Genomic DNA, 16750 nt, shown 5'->3' with positions numbered 1-16750 from the left:
AATTAAATGAGGTTGTAGATGTTTAGCAACAGTATCTAGCATATAGTAAGCTATTAGTAAAAAGTATATCTTCATCTCTTGTATTCCAAGATGTCTGAAAATCTACGTTAGAATCACAGTCCTATTAGAGAACAAAACTTTATGGTTTTCAACCTTCATGCATCCAAGTGTTAGTACCAGAAGAGAGTCTTAGATCCTCAGTCACAGGCATGAATTTTACTTGGTTACTTATCAGGCACCCAGTGGATATTCATATGGATAAATAAGAGGTATTTAGTTACCTGTTATCAGAGAATTAAGCCCAATCTTTAAAGAAAAAATGGTTCATATCTGCATCTTAGTATCAAAAACAATAAACAGTAGGTCATGTGTTGGCTTCAAACTATTCTAGTGTCTATTCTGGAGAATAATAAAATCATAGGATTAGTAAAGTAAATTTGTTTATGTATTTATTAATAAATAAAGTTCAGGAAAGAAGGTAAAGCTCAGGGAAGTTAGTTGACTTCTACAAGATCAACAGTAAGTTTGTGACAGAGTCAGGTCTGGAACACAAGCTCGGATGGAAGCTACAGGAAATGTCCTACTATTGGTGGTCACCAGACCAAGTAGAAGGGAAGATGGGAAGTGGCTCAAAGTAGCAGGGAAAGTGAGTGAGATCGAGTATGGGAGATCTAGCACTTAGTTCTTTTCAGAGGAGCTGAGGAGCTGGAACCCTCTGAAGTCTAATACCACTATTGGGGTAACACCTCTGAATGAACTCTTTTGGGGCCAAATTTCTGCAAAGAAGACAGACGAGGCTGATTCTAATAAGATAATATCTCATATGCAATTTCAGAGAATTCAGACACCCTCAATTTCACCCTCATATCCATCACCTGTGTCTAATCCATTTGATGGGCACACAATACAATACTTGCTCTTACTTAATTACTCTGCTCTTGAATCATGTTTACCATTGGCCAATCACTAATCTAAGGCTAAGTTTATAAGTATATTATTCCTTCAAAAAACACTCACAGGAAACCTGTTAGGGATAAAGGCTCTATACTAGGCATTAGGAATTGGATGAAAAGTGTTTAATCAAACTCCATTTTCCTTGTCCAATCAGAGAAGAGAGTGAGTTATTCAAAAGAAAACTAAACCAACCAGAAGTAACTCTGTATAACCTAATCCCTCCAACCCTTATGTCATAAAGACAAATAAAAGCTCATAAGGAACCTTTGCTTGCTTCAGAACCTTATCAACTTGAGCCAGCTGATAGGGAAAGTAAGTCTTATGGCTGAACTCTTGAACCAGGAAAGGATCAGTCCAAAGTTTCTGTCAGGTGACGTGACCTACAAAAGTACTCCCAATCCTTGGCTTATCTTTATGACTGATAAATGATTGCCAGGTATTTGCTCTATATGCTTGGAAACTGCGGTTAAATTGCTGAAACTGTCCCAAGAAAGAGGTTTCCTTCGGGGGGGGGGGGGGGCGGGAATCCCCTATATGCAAGGTTTAATTAATGGAAAAGTTGCTTAGATGATGCCTTTTTTTTTTTCTGATCCAATGTTTTGTGGTTTGGGAGCTTTTTTAACAAGCAAAAATACCTTTAGACAGAAACCAGACTCTTCTCTTTTATATTCTAATATTTTCCCACTCCATTATGTTGTAGTAGTCCATAACAAGAGTATGATCTCATCAGATATTTACTCACTCCCATTTTGAGTTTCATTTGATGGGTTTCATTGGAAAGTCCCATTATGGGGGAAATTTCTAAACCATAGAGTAGCTCATTTGTTGGGGGGAAGGGGGAGGGGTCTTTATACATGAAAAAAGTTGAATGGTAATGGAGGAGCAGTGAATTATTTCTCTAAAGGAATAATCCGGTGTATAAAGCCAAGTTTAAGCCTCTCCTTGCTTATTAAGGAAAGCTAGCTTTGAGATCCTAAAGCAAGACTGTGACCAAACTATGTGAGCATTGAGGGACCTTATGGACTGGTAGAGCTTAACTAGCTTATAACTTTAGACACTGACAGCCAAAGGTAGAGTTAATTGAATGACCAAGCAATGTGCATAGACAAGTGTTCAAACAATTAGGGTAATACTCTCTTCTCAAGTGATTTATTGTCTGAAACACTGAGTTAAATGGAGTACTTACTATATCTAACAAAAACCGATCAATTAAATGCCAACCTCCCTGGCCCGTTAGGAGAGGCAATAATCTATTCAAAATGTAGTTTATGAATAAAGTTACTTTTCAGAAATTAATCCTATTAAAAGAAAAAAGAGATAGAAGGCACAAGCAAGTAAATAATCTATCAGACAAAGTCACAGCAACTTTTTTTAATTGCAGAAATTATTCTAGTTTAAAGAAAATAATTTGAAAAGGCAATTGTTTTCATAATCAGGAAACCAACAACAACAAAAAAAGGTTGGGGGTTGTCTGTTGGTTTCTTTGCTTGTTTTAGTTCACTTTCTTAAGAGCCAGTTTAGCTTCTCAGACCTTGACCCAGTGATAGATTAAAGTCCTTAATCAGAGATATGGAATGCCTTATCTAGTGACACATGTTCTTTCTCTGTCCTTCGAAGCACATATTGTCCCTCCAAAGGAAATTCACCGTGAAACTAAATGACTCAGTCAGTAAGTACCTCATAGGAAGAGCCCCCTGGCCGCCTGAAGACCACATCACAGCACCAGTAAGTCATCCTTTTTAAGAACCAGCGAATTGTGTGCTTGGTGACAGGAGAAAGCAGCCTTAGATCATTCTCCCAAGGCCCTGATGTGGAAGGAACCACCTAGAACATACAAACAACCATTGTAATCCCTGGGACAGGGGTGTGGGCTGTGGGAAAGGAAGCTCGGCATGGAATTTGCAAGGTAAGAGATCTGAGAGCTTCAAGAGGAGTCTGGTTTGTTTGTTTTCAGTCTAGACTGAGCGTGCAAGGACTTGGGAAATATGCTTTAGGTTAGAAGACACCCTGGAGTTGTTTTCTCTCTCTACTTAGAGCCCTATGTAATAATGCACATGCCAGGGTCTGCACTCAACGCTGCTTTAACGTCTACAGAAATTCCCTCTCTTTCTCTGTACATCCAATCAGCAATCCAGGATGACTGCCACTACTTTCTTTGGGCCTCCTCCACATCTCCCACACTACTTATGCCTTCAGTATTTCAGATACCTCAGTATTTCTCACCTGGATTAGAGCAACTATCTTCGAACTGCTCTCCCTGCTGCCAGCTCCTGGTTCGGGCTCTATATTGCTTTCTACAGAGCAAGACTGGCCATAGGACCAGCCAGTTTAAAGTTCTTTAGTGGCTTCCAACAGTCTCCTGGTTAAAATCCAAACTATTCTGGTACAGAGTCTGATAGAACAGTTACCTTGGTTCATACCCTATCTTTGATCTTCAATTTGATCTTCAATTCCCCGTCTATAAAATGGGATAAGAATAGTTCTTCTTCATAGGTTTGTTGTTGAACTTCAATGAGATAACTTCTTTTAAAGAGCTTAGTATTGTGTCTAGTAATCAGTCAAGCCCATAGTTGAAATCAAAGCTCATCATACTCTAGGTCTGTTTTTAATGACTACACTGCGCTACCTTTATTCCACTTTATTTAAAAAAAAAAAAACATGTCATAATAGTATTTCTGGTCCCACATACTTTTACAGAGCCTTGCCATTTTCCTATTCAGAGAGAGAATCTATGTCCCATCCCCTTGAACTTGGACACGACCTTTTGACCACCTCAGTTAATTAAGTCTGGCACAAGTTAGGCTATGCCATTTCCTAGGCTGGGTCAGAAGAGGCAATATACCTTCTGTCTGGCAATCTCGTTTGGAGCATGCACCTTAGGAGACCTAAGCTTCCATATGAGAAGTTCAGCTACCTGAAGCTACCACGCTTGAGAGGCCATGTGAAAAGATCACTGAAAGATAGAAATGCATGAGGAGCCCCGGATGCCCAGCCATCCTTCACACAGGCCCCTACTCACTGCATGGAGTAGAAAGGAGCTGACCCCACCCAACCTTGCCCACATTGCAGATTTGTGAGCTAAATAAGTGATTATGGTTATTTCAGCCACTAAGTTTTGGAGTGTTTTGTTATTCACTAATGGGAAACCAGAACACCCACATAAACCTCCAAAGCTATTTATTCACTTTCATTTCCCCTTGACAACACACCTTCCATGGCCTTCACACATGCAGCTGTTCTGCTTAAAAATCGCCACCAGCACAAACATGCCCTCATTTAAAGAATTACTTTGCTTTCAACAGTCATTGCAGGTCGTTTTTGTTGTGCTTTTAGTCATTGTTATTCATTGTTGTAGTTTTAGTCATCTTTCCCCAAATTTGGAAATGGGTGGCTAAGGACCCAAACTTCAAGTCAAAATGTTTGGGCTTAAGGTTTTTGTTGTTGTTCACTGCTTCCAGGCTGTTTAGGACTTTCTCTCTCCAGACTTCTGTTCCTCCACAGACAGAGTAATAGCCAAACCCCTGTCTTAGTATTGTAGATATTCACTTATAACTCCTAGCAAAGTTCCTGGTATCTAATGAGTTCAATGCATGTTGCTGTTATTAGAGTGCTAATTATATTGCATCACAATTATCAGTTTCCTTTTCTGAACAAGAACAGTGTATCCTCAATGCCTGGGACCTAGGACATGCAAAAACATTTTTGTTAAATGAATAAATAAAGAACAAACAAACAAATGGATGGGTGAATGGGTGGGTGAATGAATGAATGAATGAATGGGCAGGTATAATCTAGCTTCTCTTCAACTCCTATATCAAACATGTAGGAGAGGTAGCAATAGAGATCTCCAATCTTAATGGAAGCAGTTCTGGCGCTGGCTGCATACTTTTCTTCATGACAGGTCCAGTTCTCTCTTTTCCTCGTAGTTCTATAATATCACAGCCATTATTTCTGAGACTCCCTCATTCCCAAAGCTATGCAGAGAGCATCCTCACTTGGCTGAGTAAGCCCTTTTGCTCCTGACAATCCAAACCATGTGGTAGGACTGTAAGGAGAGCTAGTGCCAAAATCAGATGGCCTCCACTACAGATTCCTTTTTCTCTTCTAACCACTTTATAGCATGCTATCTAGATGCCTGACCTTGCCAAGTAAAACCCAGTTAATCTTTTACAATGTCAGCCTTCTTTATGGACTCTAAGATACGGCAATGTCATATGGTGGCAATGCTGTAGAAGGGACTCTGCTCTTACTGACAAGCAACTTTATGCTGCACTAAGCAAATAATTTACCCTTCTTGCCTCATGCATGATATTTCCCCCCTGATTCCTGCTCAGTAAGAGAGAAATTATTAAACAGCAATACAGCCTTGCTTAATAAGGTGAGAATAGATATTCTACACCTAATTTTTATTTTCCTCATAGAATTTACATAAAATTCTATGTAACGGTATATTGCACATTTATACATAAAAATCTCATTATAGCAGCTAACAACCTATGGATATGATTGCTAAGTGCCAATAATTGCCATTGCAACACAATGTTATACCAAGATATCAATGTCCTTCCAGTACATATTAATTTCAGCGTTAAAATAAAACAACGCACCAGGGGTTCCTTCAGTGCCCTTTTATGCCCTCTTGCCTCAGCACAAAAAGAAAAGTTTAAATATTTTTAAATGAGTAAAATCCAGAGTGTTGGCTGTACATAGTCATAAATTGTTTCACAAGAAAATATGAAGTTAATCTAATTATTGCTGTTACTCTTGTAGATTCCATGCTTCTCATAAGTGTAATCATTTCTGCATTCTTTCTCTGCTTGAAGGTCAGAGAATGCTGAGGGTTAGAAAGATTTCTGAGGTGTGGCACCACCTTCTCTGATTGGGCAGCAGCTCTCGAACGATGTGGGCCTTTTGCAGTTGACTCACCAGAGGGCAGCAGCTTTGCAGCTTGATGTCAGCCTGCAAGAATGTCAGACACTTCTCTCTGCCAGCTGCTGCACCGCCCTCCCCACCCCATCCCGCCCCCGTCCCCAACCCCAGCAGTAGCCCAGAATTAGGCAAAGCTGTTTGGGTTAGCCTCTAACCAGCCTCCTGGCTGGGCTTCTTGCTGTCCTGGTTACCAGCTCCAGGAAAAATTCCCCACCAGATCTCAGCAGGAACACTAAGCTCTTCCAACTATGTGTCTCTGGGGATACCCAATATAACTGACCAATTAAGGTTTGGATATTTGGGGGACGGTGTATGGTTTTCTGGGTGCCCCTCTGCAACATACACATCTCTCTCTCTCTCTCTCTCTCTCTCTCTCTCTCTCTCTCTCTCTCTCTCTCTCACACACACACACACACACACACACACACACTCTCATCTTCTCCAGAAGGAAAACACCAGAATGCATTAAGAAATACTTAAATAAGCACTAGCAAAATTTCTAAGTTCTAAATGGATTGTATGCTATTTGTTCTCCTGGTATTGGATCTGCCGCAGTTTCCCCCACATTTATGAAGTCTCAGATGGGAGCTAAGACTATCCTTGGGGCCCTTTCTACTGTAACAGTCTATGATCCCATGAATTTAGACAACTGAGAGCTTTCTGGGAGGAATGGCCTCCTGATGCTCATTAGGCATGGCAGAGATGCCTGCCCCACAGTAGCTACTCCTAGCTCTATGAGGACCTATTTTTATATATTACTTAGTTTCCCCTCTCTTCTATTCTCTTCAGCATCTGTTCTTTTAGCAGTTCTAGTTTAGTTTTAAATTTTAGTCTTTGTTTAGTCTCAGTTTTCACCTTTTAGATGGTGCATTTGGCTTTAGGCAACTGAAAGCAGTAAGCAGATGGTAGAGTGTATACCCAGTTAAGGTAATCATGGTCAAGGTCAAGCAAGCAATTAAACCAATATAGTTAAGCCAAGGTGAAATTGATGAATCACAGAAACTAAGTCTGCCCTAATTCAACTTCCTAACGTGTGAAGATGCCAGGGTTTAAGGCTGTTTGATTCTCTTGGTACACTAGGACTTAAGGCACAATTGCTCTTTCTGATCTTGCCCTCATTCTATTTCTTTATCCTGGCGATTGGTACCAGCCTCACCTCCTTATCGTTTGAATCTCCTTCAGGATTCTCCAGTTTGGTTACTCCAGTTTATAGTAGGCTAAATTGTGGCCTTAAAAAGATATGCCCATGTCTTCATCCCCAGAACCTGGGAACGTGGCCTTATTTGGAAAAAATTAAGAATCTGGAAATGAGATCATCGTGGATGATCCAGGTGAGCCCTAAGTCCAGTAAGTTTCCTTATAAGAAACACACAGAGGAGAGACGCAGAGGGGAGAGGACAAGGCCCTATAGAGATGGAGACAGACGTGGAGTGATGTCACCACAAGCCAAGAAAGCCCTGGAGCCAGCAGAAGCTGGGAAGGGTGAGGAATGGGCTCTCCTCTGGATCCTCTGCTGGCAGCACAGCCCCTGCCAACATTTTCCTGTTAGACTTCCTGCTCAGGACTATGCATGCATTTCTGTTTTAAAGGAACCAGTGTAGTAATTTAGTACGGTAGCCACTGAAAACGAATACAGTTACAAGCTCAAATGCCTTATAGGAATCATACAGGTAATGGACTGAGCAAACAATCTAGATAGGGACATTCTGGATTCCGCATCTCAGATTGCTTTTCATTACCAAAACCGGTCATTTCAATGGCTGGGAAACAACAGGAAGTGCAGGTGGTCTGAGGCAAATGAGAGAACAAAGGTCCTAACCAAAGAAGTATCTATCAACCAGACCAAAATTGTTACCATGTGAAAACAAGCCCAGTGTGGCCACATCTTCCCATTTTTATGGGCTCTTTACTTAAAATCTCCTGCATTTTAAGTGTCGGCTCAGAGAACCACCAGGCAAGCTGCACTCTGTGGGCCCAGTCAAACGTGTTTGAGAGCTGAATTGTAACCACAAGTGGCCAGTGGCAGTATCTGAAGCCACCTGACCCTTCTAACAGTATTTAAGGTATGTGCCACAGACAGTTCACGGAACAACCAAGAACAGAACCTCGTTTCCTTGTTTTCCGCCTACTTAACCTGCTCTGCCAGCCCAGGACACTTTCATTCAAAATCTCTCCCTCCCTGGTGTATGCAGCGAGGAACCGTTTGTTATAACCTGAGATAGTGTGTCTGCCTCTTCCTTTTCAGTCTCTCCTCTTAGTTTCTCTGTGGCAGCTTAATTTAGACCCTGACCATTTAGTATCTAGAAGGGGTGTGTGTGTGTGTGTGTGTGTGTGTGTGTGTGTGTGTGTGTTGAAGAGGATTAATGGGGGAGACTTTGCAATGCAATGTGTGATTACTTTAGAAGGAAAGATGAAAGAAAACAAAATATTCACTAGGGAGAGTTAAAAACCAAAGGCCATTTTTCTGTGTTTATGTTATCGCAGAACACTAAAATACATTCTACCAAAAGGATTGGTATTTAGGTCAGATAAGATTTCAGATATAAAACTGAGACACAATTTGATATTGACATAGCTTCCGTGTTTAGTTTGTTAAAGGTTGCTGCTTCTGTGATCTTTTACCTCATCTCCAGAGCCACCTGCTTCCCAGCCTCAGATGGTGTGTCCTGTGGAGCACCATGAAGTAAGACTTAGTTCAGCTACATTGAATCTTTCAGTCCGTCTGTGAAGGCAATTAGGAAGATGGTTATGAGATCTGTAACTTTTGGTTGAGTCTGCAGTGACAAAAGGAAGTTGTAATCAGCTTTCATAAATGATCTCATGAAAGTACTCTGACAATAACTAGGGTAGGAATGGGAATTGACTAAATAGGGAACGAGGGATCTTATTGAGCAAAATGTCCTAAAACTATTGTGATAATGGTAACACAACTCAGTAAATTTATTAGAAATCAGTGGTCGTGCACTTAAAATGGGTGAGTTTATGGTATGTAAATTATACCTCAAAGTTGTTTTAAAAATTAAAGTTAGATAATCATTAAAAGAATAAAACTAGACCCATAACACACACTCTCTCTCTCTTATCCCATAAACAGTCAGTCAACAAATCTGTCAAGTGTTCATATAAAATACCATTTTTTAATCTTTTTACCTATTTCAAGTGTATAATACCTAATTCAAACATAACATGTACAAAATAAAACACAATGAAAAATTTTCCTCCCACTGCTCTCCCTCAGGCACCCAATGCCCTTCCCTGAAAACAATGTTATCAGTTTCTTGTGTATCGTTCTAGAGACATTTTATGCATCTCCAGAAAGGTATGTGTGTGTGTGTGTGTGTGTGTGTGTGTGTGTGTGTGTGTGTGTATTATATCCCCCCAACCACACACACCTTTTTCTCTTTAACTTGTAACATATTATACACAGTGTTCTGCAATCTTTTTTTACTTAATAACCTATATCATATCAGAATCTAAATAGTGCTCGAATCATTTTATCTTTACTGTCCCACTGCCAGAGAACTCATTGGACCCTCAGTGCCTCTTGCCTGGACCGTTTTATGTAATTTGAGATGCCATCTGTTATAAGATTCACTGGTCTTTGGGGGCCTTTAAGAGATAAAACTGTTGCCTATTAAATTATAACATGCCATTGATTGTAAGATGTAGCCCAATTTCAGGGGGGAAAAAAACACTAATGCTAAAAAGTGCATGTATGTGCACAAACATATAAACAATAAATTATGACATTGTCCCAGCCAGTTCTCCAACCTCAAACCTCGATTCCTTTTAATTCAGTCTCCTGCCAGTCATTTTTCTAAGCTCTAGGTTTAATCTTTTCATTCCTCTACTTTAAATCCTTTATGGTCTCGCCATTGCTACAGGATGAAGTCCAAATAACTTAGTGTGATCACAGAGATCCTGCCCTTTTCTGGCCTCCTTTCTCTCCACTAACCTATGCTCTAGACATGCCCAACTATTGACTCTTCCTCAAAAATGTAGTGCTCTTTCAAAACTTTGTGCTTTTGGACATGTTGTTCCCTCTGCCTGGAATACACTTGACCTCTTTCTTCCTAGCTAAATACCATTTGTTCTCCAAGACTCATCTCTGGGAAAACTGCCACGAACTTCCCAAGTTCAATGAGATATCCTCTCTGCACTGCCACGCTCACTGTGCTCAATTCCATCAAAAGCACTTCTTGTCTCATATTAGGCTTCACGTTTCCTTGCCTGTCTTCACTACTCTTATTTTATTTGCATCACAAGGGTTTGCCAGGGTGCCTAGATTATGGTAAGCATTCAGTAAGTGTTTATTGAAGAAATGTGTACTTTGGCCCTGGATGTAATCTACACATCTGCAATCATGGAGGTGTGGCCAGCCCAGTGGAGGGGAAAGGACACTAGGTCTGAAGTCAGAGGATGCCAGCTATGGGCTCTGACACCTCTGCCTCTCTGGTCTCAGTTTGGTCAGTTAATGTTTCCAAGACTCGGTTCCCTCACCTGAAAACATGTGCAGTGGTACCGGCCTGCCTACAGGGCTGCAGGGATTCAACGAGGGGAGCATCCGAAGTAACTGGCATGGAGATGGTGCTCTAAACAAGGCAGCTTCTATCAAAGTGGCTGGAACATCCTATGCTGGTGAGCAGGTTTCATGTACCCTGGGAAAACACACACCACTGACACATGCTGTAATACCACCTGGATTTTGGTTTCCTGTTTTAATCTTATTTTTTAAAAGGTGATATATATTAAGTTTGAGAAATCAAGGTGATGAAAAAACACACACACACACATATACACTCAATTCTTGCTCATACCATTATCCCCAAATGTTGTAGGCAATCAATCACCTTTAATGGTTTCTTTTAGACCCTGCCCATGTTATATTTTTAACACAAATACAAGTACATAAATACATATTTCATTCCCCCTTTTACCCAACATGTACAATATTTTTTCATGGTATATCAATATTCGTATTTCTGAATATCACTTTTTTCAGGGACTTTGTGACCTTCTGAGTTTGCCTATAAGAATTCCAATCAAGTAGACACGTATGTGGAAAGAGATTTTATTTACTGCTTCTCATCACAACTCTGAGCTCTAAGCAAAGGGAAAAGCTTTGACTCGTAGCCTCAGCTCCTTCTTCAGGGAACCACAAAGAAGCAGCATGACTAAAACAATGAAAGACCTGAAAGTCACAGCCGGCCACAGGGGAAGAAATCTGCAACCGGCAGAGGGCTGTGCAGATCTCAGCAGCATGAAGTCAGAAGAATGCTGCAAACAGCTTCAGCACACAGACTCGGGAGTCTTCAGCACCACTGTCTCCTGCATGTTTTCACCGTATGCAGGAGACGCTCCCTAGTGAGCCTTCCCCTTTAAAAGAAAAGATTATTTTCAAAATTGCACACAGGTTCTATTGAGGGGCTGCTCAGGTATAGGACAAGATCTGCTTTTTTTTTTTTTAAAATACTATACTCATTTATTGGGCTAGTATTTAAAAAGATTAACCACCGTATGTGCTGGCAGAGTTGCAGAAAAACTGGAATTTTCATTACTGTGGGTGGGTGGGAGGGCAAAGGAAATGACCATTTTAGATCACATTCCACACATCTTACATGTCAGTCATTCACCTAAACAGCAGCAGTTTGATTAGTAAAACATACATCTAGATAAGGAACTGAAGGCAATATGCCCAGCAGATTTATTTATAATACCCCAAACCTGGAAATAACCAAAATCATAGATAGATAAAGTAGTAATTCACAGTACACAATACTACTCAGCAATAAAACAATTATCTATTCACATAAGCATTTGTGTTGAGTCTCAAAATAACTATGTAGCATGAAGGAAACCAGTATTTGTTAAGGAGTACACACCTTCTAGTGCATATAAAATTATGAAAAACTAGAGGTTCCTCGGCGTGGCCTCGGGGGGTCAGGCCGAAACTGCCAGTCCAAAGCTGCACTCTTCCTGGCCCCTCTGTGCATGCCACGGGCTCGCACCCAGTCAGTCCCGAAGATCTGCTTTTTTTTAAGGCTTGTCTTTAGACATGAACATTTCCTTATGTGTTTAGAAATCAAGAGTTGGTAGTATAAGGAGGTGGGTTGGGCTTTATAAATAGCTATTATTCTTTCTGTTGTGGTGATCACATAAATGATAACGTAACAAATACAAGGCTATTAAAAGTTTGTTAAAACTCAGTGGTTTAGCATAGACCTATGAAACAGGAGGTCACAAGTTCAATTCCTGATCAGGGCACATGCCCCAGTTGTGGGCTCGATCCCCAGTAGGGGGCATGCAGGAGGCAGCCCATCAACGATTCTTTCTCATCATTGTTGTTTCTATCTCTCTCTCCCTCTCCCTTCCTCTCTCTGAAACCAATAAAAAATATATTTTTTTAAGTTTGGTAAAATGTGGATATTCAAATAATAGACCTTTGTTTTATTGGCAAGTTTAATCATGACCCAGGTTGCCCATGTCCTCTCCCCACTTCTCTGAGTTTTTCCTCAGGCATCCATTACTTGAGTTGGTGGTCTGAAGTTCTTAAAACTCTCTCATATGAATGGCCCCAGTTAATTCACTATGCTCCCCACTCCCAAATCCCTGACTGCCCATTGTCTTTACTGAAGATTCCCACATGGACAGGAAAACAGACTAATTAGGAGAAGTCTAATGACTCAGTTGGCACAGATAGCAGATTCACCATCTTATGCTCAGGAAATTACTGCCGCTCTGTCTCCATTTGTCATGTGTACTCACTGCAGAAAACTTAGCAGGAAGATTAGAATGGGCTGGGGAAGAGAACAGAAATTCCTAATGTCTTCATGGTGTGTTTCAAACCACAGAAGCCCAGAGACATGAAGGCCTGCATCAGCTTTCTATACTGTACCAGCCACAAACACTGCAAACCCAGCAACAAAGAAAAATAAGTGCAGGGAGCTATGGGAACAAGTAAGCAAAGGCACTGAATCCAACACAGTAGGGGGAACAAGGACCATTAAGAAGGCAATCAAGTGAAACCCATTTAGAGCTTATTTCTCAACTCACTATAAAGATATTGACACAATATATTTACTATTTGGTATCTGAGCCAGAATAATAGTATAGTCTGATGAATGAGCTGGAGATGACAAGGTGGAGAAGAGCAATGGGATTAAGACATGCAAAAGCGCTAAATCTCTACATCATGAAGTAACAGGGCAATTTTATAACCCCAGAGAGTTCTATGTGAGTGGATATGGAGACAGGGCCAGCGTCATGGTGAGAGACGAGGTGAGGCTGGAGAAATGGCCAGAGCCAAATGATGAAGGACTTTGTGAGGTCATGCTATGAATTTTAGATTTTAAGTGAAAGGCCCTAGTGGGAGCCACTGCAGGATTTTAAACAGGGAATAACAGGATCAGATTTAAGTTGTAGGAGGTCACACATAGTATGTAGATCATGGATTTGAGTGCTGTTTCCATAGCACCTACCATACTATCCTATATAATGAAGAAGTGATATGCAAATTGACTGTCATGCCCTCGCACAAGATGGCCACCCCCATGTGGTCACAAGATGGCTGCCACAAGATGGCCGGCAGGAGAGGGCAGTTAGGGGAAACCAAGCTGGCAGGGGAGGGCAGTTAGAGGTGACCGGGCTGGCAAGGGAGGGTAGCTGGGGGGGACCAGGCCAGCAGGGGAGGGCAGTTAGGGGCAACCAGGCCAGCAGGGGAGGGCAGTTAGGGGCGACCAGGCCTGCAGGGGAGGGCAGTTAGGGGTGACCGGGCCGGCAGGGGAGCAATTAGGTGTCGATCAGGCTTGCTGGGGAGTGGTTAGGGGGTGATCCAGCTGGCAGGCAGAAGTGATTAGGGGCAATCAGGCAGGCAGGCAGGTGAGTGGTTGGGAGCCAGCAGTCCCGGATTGTGAGAGGGATGTCCAACTGCCGCATCTAAACCGGCAGTCGGACATCCCCCAAGGGGTCCCAGATTGGAGAGGGTGCAGGCTGGGCTGAGGGCCACCGCCCCCCCCCCCGCCCCCACAGTGCATGAATTTCATGCACCGGGCCTCTAGTACTATAATAGGCATCCGTCTGTCTCCACACTAAACTGTAACCTTAATGAGGACAGCATGGCTGCTTTCTCATTATATCTAATGTATGCATAGCACATATTTAGTATTAATGAATGAATAGATGGATGGTGGATATTCAATCTTATTCATCTTTTTGCCTCTAATGCTTATGCAGTACTCAGTACAACATAAGTAATTGATAAGGGTCTGTTGAATAAATTAATGAATGCAGACTTCTTCCTCACTCTCCACACTTAACTCCCAGCATTCTCCAAGAAACATGGTCCTATAACAATAAATCTGTGTAGTTTATCCAAATTCCATTCATTGGTTGCCTTTCATATGCTGTTCCCTCTGACTGGAATTCCCTACATTTATCTCCCTTCTATCATGTGAATTCCAATTATCTCAACTTCAGATTGTTCAGATTTTGGTATTATAACATTTCCCACTTGCGTCAACTAATGTCAACACCTCCCACCACCATGCTGATTCCTCTTGGCCCACTAACTTCTTGGCTCTCATTTACATAGTTTTAGTTAAATGCATAATATTTTGAATTATAATTTATTATGTACAGCTCTAGATTTTGAGCTTCTAGGGTGCTTCCTTAACACCCTTCCTAGGCCCAGGCCTTGATCATAAAGGACACTCAGATAATGTGTTTTTAGATGTTACTTGTCTATTTTTTTGAAACTATTTATGTGTTATAACTTCTGGAGTTGATCAGTGTCATGGTTTACTCTCCAATGTGTTGCACTGCATTTTGTGTCCTAAAGACATCTAAGGCTACCTTCAACATGTGCCCCAGAGTTGGTGAATAATTCTGTCTCCATAGCATCCATTGCCTTTGTGATTTCTTCCCTGGCCTCTCAGCTTTCCTGCGGACTGAAGAGTCCTAATTCTGTAGAGGTAGCCCCTTCATCATCATTTTTCCCCTCAGATCCTATCTTTATTCAAATTATCCTGCAGCGTGCTTACAGAGGCCAGAACCACACAGTATTCTAGGCACAAATACAAGCCTCCTATCATTGTACAAATGTATTTGTATTTCATTTTCAGAATGTTTCCAGTAGTGGTTGTGATTTTGTTGGCTTTCGAAGAAAAAGCGATAGATTGAATCAGAATCTTTGCAATGACCTCTGAGTCTCCTTTTCATCTACAATAACTCAAAAGCCCAGTGCAGTGTCCCTCCCCTGCTGCCCCCCACATTCCCTCCCCAATGTCTTTGTCTCTGATTGAGATCCTGGCCACCTACCACTCTTTGCAAGTGGTTCTTCCAACCCTGGTTACCAGTGTCCTATTCAACAAGATACGGTGTATAGCTCACTCCTTTCAATTAGAATATGAAAAAAAAAAAAAAAACTAGAAACAACTGGTTCTCTTTCAGTTTTCCATAAAAGTAATCATTTTCCATCTTGCTAATTTGGAAAGTAGAAAATTAATCTACTTTCAAGGTTTAAAAATAACTATTATTATTGCAGTTAATACTAGTAGAGTACTATATTTAAGTTAGGCACTCTTCTAGGTTATTTATATTATATACATATAGTCATTTAATCCTCACAAAATTCCTATGACATCTATACTGTTATTACTCCTATTTTACAAATGAAGAAGCTGAGGCACAGAGAAATTGAGTAATTTCCAAGACTAAAATGTGACAGGGTAGAGATTTTAACCTGTGCAGCCTAGAGCTGGGGTTTGGTGGACAAGGAGGGAAGGATAAGAGACAGAGAGTTTTTTCTGAGTCTTTCCATTATCAGCGCAAATTTGGGTATTTAACTTGTTGAGCCTCAGTTTTGACATCTGTAATGTGAAAATACGTAGAAATACCCCCAGGAGGTTTGTTATCAGTAGTAAATATAACCATGCATGTAAAGTACCTAGCTGACTGAAAGTGCTTAAAGAATATTTCTCTCTCCCCTCCCCCCAATTAGTTCTCTATTTTCAGATTATAACCATCATTTTTGAGCTACCATTAGAAACCAGTCGGTTTACCTCCCAGCCTTGTCCTGCACCAGCTGTGTGAATTGAAGCCCCCATTTCCAGTGTAAGCTGGCAATCATAAAACCCATCATAAGTTTAAATGAGATCATGTTTGAAAGGCAATTAACCCAGTGCCTGGCATATGGTAAATGCTCAATAAATGACAGCAGCTATAATGATGGTGGTGATAAGAAAGAGGAGGGGATTATGAAGGATTACAGTGATGATGTTTTCAGCTTAATTCTCTCTTCTCACAAAAAAAAAAAAAATTGCCATCTGCCCTCCTGGGCTATATGAAATAGAAAAGCTCACTGCATAAAACTTAGCAGGTAGAGTGGGCTGGGGAAGAGAACAGAAACTCCTAATGGTCTTCCATGATGATAGAAGCACAGTATTGTGTCTGACCATGTAAGCCCAGAGACATGAAAGCATGCATCAGCTCTTTATATTGTACAAGCCACAGATACTGCAAACCCAGCCGGCAAAGAAAAATAAGTGCAGGGAGATATGGGAATGAGCAAGCAAAGGCACTGAATCTAACACAGTAGCAGGGAAACTATTGAATCCCCAGAGACTGTCTTCAAGCACTACAGTTTCAACCTTCTAGTGCATAAAACTATCTGGAACATTTATTAAAATTTCAGATAGCAGGGAACCACTCAGAGACCCAGAGTTGGGAGCCCAGGATCATACTAAAAAGCACCGCCCTGTGATTAAATCAGCATACAGGGTGTGGCCAAAGGTAGGTTTACAGTTGTGAGTACACAAAACAGTTTAGTTTTATATTATTATTTATTAATTATTGTATTATATTCCATATG

The sequence above is a fragment of the Cnephaeus nilssonii genome, assembly GCF_951640355.1.
Source record: "Cnephaeus nilssonii genome assembly, chromosome: 14".
Lineage (NCBI taxonomy): Eukaryota > Metazoa > Chordata > Mammalia > Chiroptera > Vespertilionidae > Cnephaeus > Cnephaeus nilssonii.
The sequence above is the reverse complement of the archived record's forward strand: the minus strand, read 5'-3'. Positions refer to the sequence as shown.